The 7,053-nt window shown below is 47.6% G+C and overlaps 1 long non-coding RNA gene across 1 annotated transcript; it reads left to right on the forward strand.

Moving 5' to 3' along the window:
- The first annotated feature begins 2,746 nt into the window (after positions 1-2,746).
- LOC136531434 (uncharacterized) lies at positions 2,747-6,047 on the forward strand. The gene is made up of 3 exons (XR_010778027.1): positions 2,747-2,973; positions 4,443-4,554; positions 4,652-6,047. It is a non-coding gene; the product is annotated as an uncharacterized lncRNA (long non-coding RNA).
- Positions 6,048-7,053: the final 1,006 nt, after the last annotated feature.

The following is a 7,053-nucleotide window of genomic DNA, read 5'->3' on the forward strand; positions in this document are numbered from 1 at the left end:
TTGTCCGGCGTGCACAAATCCACCACCGCCAGACGGTCCGGCGCGTGTGTTTCGTCAGTGGCGTGTCACGCTGCACAACTGGATTAATTAGCCAGCCGTCTAATATAATCTTTCGGTTAAGCGCGTGCGGCAGCTAACGTACTGCTGCTGACTAGCACTAGCAGTGCGCGCGCCTTGGGCCGGGATTATTGACTGGGTTAGTTGAATGCTGTGGAACTGAGGTGACGCACTAACAAACTAAAGTACCATTTCTTCCACCACGCATGCATGTTTTGCCATGTGTGTGTGTACATGCTGAGACACGCACTAATAAACGCAAGACTAACTCTCGAAGATTAACGGGTCAATGATTGTTGTGTTAGTTAGTTAGTTCAATCAAAAGTGAATAAAACAGACACAAACGACGACGTCGTCCGGTACGTACGAATTGTCTATAGCGCTGCATGCAGCCAAAGATCGATGAGATAGAGGTGTATGATGAGTATGACCTACTGCTACTGCCTACTGGTGTCTGGTGGCATCGTCGACTCCTCGTCTCCATCGGGCGTCGATGTCAGTGGCAGACACCGGTGCAGCCGACACGGCGACACGCATGCACGTACACGTCGTCGTCGCCAACTCGGCATGCATATATACCTGCGCGGTCGGTCGGTTGGTGCCATCCTGGGCTACCCCTCCTGGCTCACTCTGTTATAACTGCTACCTGGGCCAAGCTGACCTGTACACATACTCCTTCCAACTCTTGTTCATCGGCATGCATACGCATCATATATGCGACAGAGACGGCTTATCAGATTGCAGCTTGTGTTTAAGTAGACACAGATGTGTACGTGTCGCAGGCACGTGTCTATTTTTTTTCGATAGATTGATCTATATATAATAAAGTTATATATATTAAATATATATATATGAATTATAATATAAGGTAACTATAAGTCTTAAAAAATGCATATAAAACCCTCGGTTCAGCGAGGAATCCTTGAGTTGCCTTTGTACGGCCATGTTCGTTTCGCTGAAATTTGATCGTTGCTGATACTTATGCTAATTTGTTGTGAGAGAAAAACACTGTTCGTTTGTTGAAAAATACTGCTGAAGTAGTGCTATGGAACAAGATGAATTATGGCATCTTTGTTGACACCAAAAAGCGAGAAAGGAAAATCATTTTGAATCACGAGCATATGACACATGGATTGTCTCCTTTTATTTCTGTTATGTGTAAATTCATAAGTGGACATATACGTTGATTGTCTATGGAATTATCAAGTGCGCTTGCACATGCTCAGTGTTGCCATAAACTGCCATGCATGTAGTCCATTTGTACGCCATTTAAACTCTATACTTAGAGACCAGCCGTGTCCGTTTAATCGACCATTTATTTCTTTTAATTGGCTGTGTAGCCCATTTAATAACGGTGTAATAAACATTGCTCATCCATGTTACACATTGAGAAAAGGACCAAGTAACCTCACCTTTAATCCCAGCATAATAAACATAGCCAAAACATTTCATGCTCCATGCTAAAGTTGTGTGTGCCAGCATGGCAGAAAATCTTGAAAATATAAGATAAGGTTTGGTTGTCATCCTATAAAATGAATAGTCTATTCTTAGAGAAAAGTTATGCTGAAGTGAAGATTAAAGCTAACTCATCTAAGATCGTGTGAAGACGGGGATTAGTTTTTAGGATCATTTGTCCGTCTGTGATGATAAATTAAATATTTCCTTATGTATGTATGGTAGTTGTCGCAAGTCATATGATCGAGTGGATTGGGATTATTTCTTTTGAAAAGTTCTTGTGAAGAGTCTTCCATCGATAAAGATAGTCTTTCATCGACAATAGCATGCAGTGTTCACTTCAATGGTGTTAGACACCTTTCTACCTACTCAAGAATTATGGGTATGTTTGGATCCCATACTCCAAAGTTTAGAGCTCTAAAAACTTTAGATCACTTTAGCTTATTTTTTAGGTTTAAAGCTTTAATGTGAGGTGAATTAAAATTTGGAGCTAATTTTAGACCACTTGTTTAGGGATTTAACTCTAAAATCTAGAGGACGGGATCCAAATAGGCCTTACATCACGGTGATACATTATGGTCCTTATTTCTATTTGTAACTAATGGCCTGTCAAGATTGCTGCAGAATGAAGTACAAACATAAAGACTACAAAGGGCTAAAGGTTTGCAGGAGAGCCTCCGAAATCTCTCATTTATCATGTGATGATGATAGTTTTCTGTTTTTTAAGCAGGAGTTGAACAGGCTCATTGTGTATTACTGTATTAAAAGTGAACGAAGAGGAAATATTGCAAAACTCCAGGATAGCTCATGAGTTGGCTGCTTTAGGCAGTTTATGAGATCCGGAAGAGGAGCGACCTTTAGACTCCATTCCGGCTTGTATTCATTTTGTACTTGTTGATGATTTAGCCTCTTCACAGTAATGGAAATCCCTATTTCTCCTCCAAAAGAAAACGTTTGAGGAAATATTGCAAAACTACGGGACAGCTACTCAACTTCGATAAATGGTCAACACTCTATAATGAGAAACTTGATCCGAACATAATGGAAAGAATTAAGGACCGCCTTTCTGTGCATGCAGTTGCCTTTGAGGCAAAATACTTGGGGGGCTACCTACACCGGAAGGCAGAATGAAGACCGATAGGTTCAAAGCATTCTGAGAATTGTTTATATATATAGGTTGGTCATTTTTTTAGTGACACACAGAGTTTTGCTTCAAAAATAATCTAGAGAAAAGTCTGCTTGATCTCTGCGTATATACCTTATTATACGCGTACTAGCATGCACCGAATTGCCTCGCCGTGGAGGTGGAGCAGAGCGTCGGCGGAGCGCAGAGGAAAACAGAGTTCCTCTCTCTCTCACGCACGCGGGCGCGGCAGCCGGCACACGCCGCTTTCTCCGCAGCCTGCCGCCGGCACACGCCGCTTTCGCCGCAGCCTTTCCATGTCCCTATCGACGAAAACGGTACGCATATTTTCCGACCGTATTTGAGACCAAATTCGTTTAAAGGAGTTCTGATATGTCCATATTCGAATCTGGATATTCAATATCCGATGACGTATCCGTATCCGAATACTCAAATCACATATTTATGATGTCGATACCCAATCGTATCCTATCCGGCATGGTTGACAATATCCGTATTTAAATCCGAATCCAGGTATAAATATGAAAGCAAATGTAATATCGGTGATATCCGTCCGTATCCGATCCGTTTTCATCCCTACATGTCCCGTAAAACGAGTGGTCTGACTCCGAGTTTGAGGCCCTATTCGATTCCACGGTAAAACTTTAGCCCTACATTTTTAGGTTTTTTTTCATGGGATTCAAATATATGATTAAAAGTGAGTAAATGGTTAAAAACTGGGCTAAATTTTTTTGCTCCTAAAGAAACCCTAAACTGGGCTAAACTCCCTGGGACGGGCGCTGGACTCCTCATATCCCTTGCCGCTCGCATGCATGGTTATGCATAGATAATTAAATGAGGGTAAATTAGTGATTGTAGATCAGAGGACTAAAGTTTAGCCCATGGATCCAAACAGCCCAGCAGGCTTAAAGTTTAGGGGCTAAACTTTAGTCCTTGGGACTAGTGATCCAAACACCACCTGAGTACAGCTGCGTTTGCACACATCTCATCTCACGGCTGACGGTTTGACTTTGACGCCTGGGTGCAGAGCTGGGACTTGGCCGTGCTATTTGAGTGCGGGTTATGGTACGGTCTTTTATAGTCTTGAAGCACGATACGACACGAAATATTTTGGGTCGTGCTGTGCTTAGATCTCGACACGGTGGGCTACATGGCCCGGCACGTATTTTGGGCCGTGCTTGGGCCTGTACGGCACGAAAATGGCACGTAGATAATTATACAACTATACAATACAATTTTCTAGCATTTACTATACTACCTCTTATCTAATTCTTGAATAGATTATGAAAATCATTAAATTTTCATTAAAATAATACACACAATATATATATTTCATATATCGAGTGAAAAAAGAAAACTAGCAAAGATATTTAAGGGCCGTGATTAATTCGGCATGATCCGAAGACATGTTGGCATGCCACGGGTTGTGCTTAGGCCGAAGAAATAATTCAATATGCCATATCGGCACGCCCCGACGTGTCTAGAGGGCCCGAAGCACGATAGGGTCATGCCGTGCACGGCCCAAGTCCCACCTCTGGCTGGGTGTGCGGTGCGGGCATGCACGCCGATTTCATCGAGCTAGTCTCCGGCACGTGAACGGGAATGGTAATTGGAAAGGGACGAAGTGCTCCGATGGATCCTCCTCCTCATATGCGTCTCCCTCCATGGGGGACGATGAACCGATGCGAAGCACGGCAGCAGATGATCGACGATGATCACCGTCGCGCCCGTTTGCATTCATTTTTTAAAGAATTATACAGCACATTCACTCCTATAAGATCTGCAGGCGCTCACGTTGGGTGAAGATCTGCAGGCTCAAAGAAATCAGTGGGGCAGGCTGGGATGAAGCAAACTATGTCATCACTCTAGATCCAGAACATTACAATGGGCATGTCAAGGTAAAACTATTTGTCATTACGGTTATTGTGTTTCATTACAATGGGCATGATAATACAATATTTATATCTAATGAACTGTTATTGTGTTTCGTTACAGGATCACCCGAAAGATGCGGAGTTTCTGAACACTCACGTCATCAACTACTCACAGATGCAGACCATTTTTGCAAGTGGGGTGGCAGCTGGTAGGTTTGCCATGGGCTCCAATGAACCATTGGGCCAGCCTGTTACTCCTGACACCATTGATGTTGATGCTGATGCACCACCAGTTCAGTCTCAAGCAAGGGAGGAGTCCCCAGAACCGTCCAATGGAAGGAAGAGGAAGAGAGGCCTCACTATTGAAGATACAGACCTTGTGACAGGGATGACTGATGCTATTGAGTAAATTGCACGGCCGGTCCTTAAAGTATTGAGTTGATTTCGTCTGGGTCCTCAAACATGAAATCGCACTCTTGACTCTCTAATCTACTTAATTCGGTCCATATAGGTCCTAAACAGCCCAGACGGTGTCAAGCAGTCGACGTGGCTGTCCACGTAGGCGGAGGCGGCGCGGGCGGAAAGCGAGGAGCCTCAGGCTCGGACAGCCGTTTACGCCTCCGAGCCTGCCACGCAGCAGGACTCCGAGCCTAGAGGAGGTTCTTGCTGACCTCCAGGAAGCGGAGATTCGAGCACAACGCAAGCGACGCCGGGAGCTCCCCCTCGACGCGCCCGGGCACGAGCGAGAGCTCGGTGAGCGCGGACAGTCGGCCCAGCACTGGGTCCAGCCGCCCCGTCCCGGGGGTCGCCGAGCGCGAGCGCCGCCACCCGGTCCCCGTCGCAGAACACGCCAGGGAACCCGCACGGATTGACGGTGAAGTCCTAGCCGTCCAAGAACTCGGAGCCGGGCAAGTCGTCCAGCGACCGCCACACGGCCTGCAGCGCCAGGAAGTCGACCGGGTCAAGGATCCCCGCCGCCGGCCGCGGCGCCACCGCCACGGCCGCCAAGATGACGCACGCCACGACGGCGCCGAGCCGCGTGGTCACCGCCATTGCCATGCTCGTGCCCCTGTTCATGATGCATATGGTGGGCGGACGGGGACCCACCGAGCCCGCCGCTGGCCATAAGGTACTGCAGCAGGTCGTCTCCTCCGTCGTCGTCGTTGTTGTTCCAGTCGATGACGACGTCGCCAAAGCCGCCACCGGTCCCGGCGTCGGGCACCTGATGATGTCGCAGTACCTCCCTCTGAGTTGCTGTGGCCATCTCGAGCTGGGCGTGGTGGTAGTCGGTGTCGTTGGCCGGAACGGCGGCACGGTCCTCGTCGTTGTTATTCCCTCGGAAGTATCGTCCATGCCCGCCGGGCCCAAGGAGACGCCCTTCTTGCGGACGCGGCAGAGGACCCAGTCGTCAAGCTGCACGCACCATGCATATGCATGAAGATATGTGATACGTACGACGCTTCTAGTCTGGTAGTAGTGGCAGTGCATAGTTACACACACGTACATACCCTCGTGGAGTCACTACCGGAGACGACTTCTTTATCGAAGGTGCTAATTTTGTCGAGTGCTTTTTATTGTGCAATCGGTAAAAAGGTTGTTTGCCGAGTGCCAGAGAGACAGCACTCGGCAAACAACTGGCACTTGGCAAAAAGGTGGTTTGCCGAGTGCCAAACACTCGGCAAAGACCAAGTTTGCCGAGTGTCAAACAATAACACTCGGCAAAGGGCCGCCGCCATTAACGGTCGGCAGCCGCCGTTAATCCTTTGCCGAGTGTCTTCTCCTGACACTCGGCAAAGAGGCTCCTTTGCTAGTGTCAGCAAACCATTTTTTTCACTTTTGACCTCTAAACTTTTTCTGCAGTCCTTAGACAATACCTGGTACTCCATGTTCCAATGTGACACATTTCTCGGACTTTTTCTATATTTCTCTAATTTATTTCATTTAATTGAATTTTCTTGGATAATTCAAACTATAACTGCTAGTCATTCGAATAATGAAAAATAAATAAATGAAAAAATGATATTCATGGCCACCTTTGCCGAGTGTCTAAGTCAACGACACTCGGCAAAGCGGGGACCTTTGCCGAGTGCTTGACCTTGGCACTCGGTAAAGCCGTCGTCACAGTGGCGCTCGCCGTCACGGCCACTTTTCTTTGCCGAGTGCTGGATTGACACTCGACAAAGTCTTTGCCGAGTGCCCGATAAAGTGTACTCGGCAAAGAGGTCTTTACCGATAAACTGTTTACCGAGCGTGCTTTGCCGAGTGTATATCGGCCTTTGCCGAGTGCCTGAGCCACTCGACAAAAAAGCTGTCTCCGGTAGTAAGTTGGCGGTGGTGGGCCTGGCGAGCACCGCGGCGGCGTCGGTGTCGAGGAGACGGTACTCGTGCATGACCCACTCCGTCTCTTCCCTTCGGGGAGCGCCCCTGGTAGAAGACGAGCGCCTTCTTGACGCCCAGGCAGTGCGCGGCGCCGGCCGCCAGGATGGGCTTGTCGGTGCCGGTGGCCTTCCAGTAGCGGGAGCC

The sequence above is a fragment of the Miscanthus floridulus genome, unplaced genomic scaffold (genome assembly GCF_019320115.1).
Source record: "Miscanthus floridulus cultivar M001 unplaced genomic scaffold, ASM1932011v1 fs_350_2_3, whole genome shotgun sequence".
Taxonomy (NCBI): domain Eukaryota; kingdom Viridiplantae; phylum Streptophyta; class Magnoliopsida; order Poales; family Poaceae; genus Miscanthus; species Miscanthus floridulus.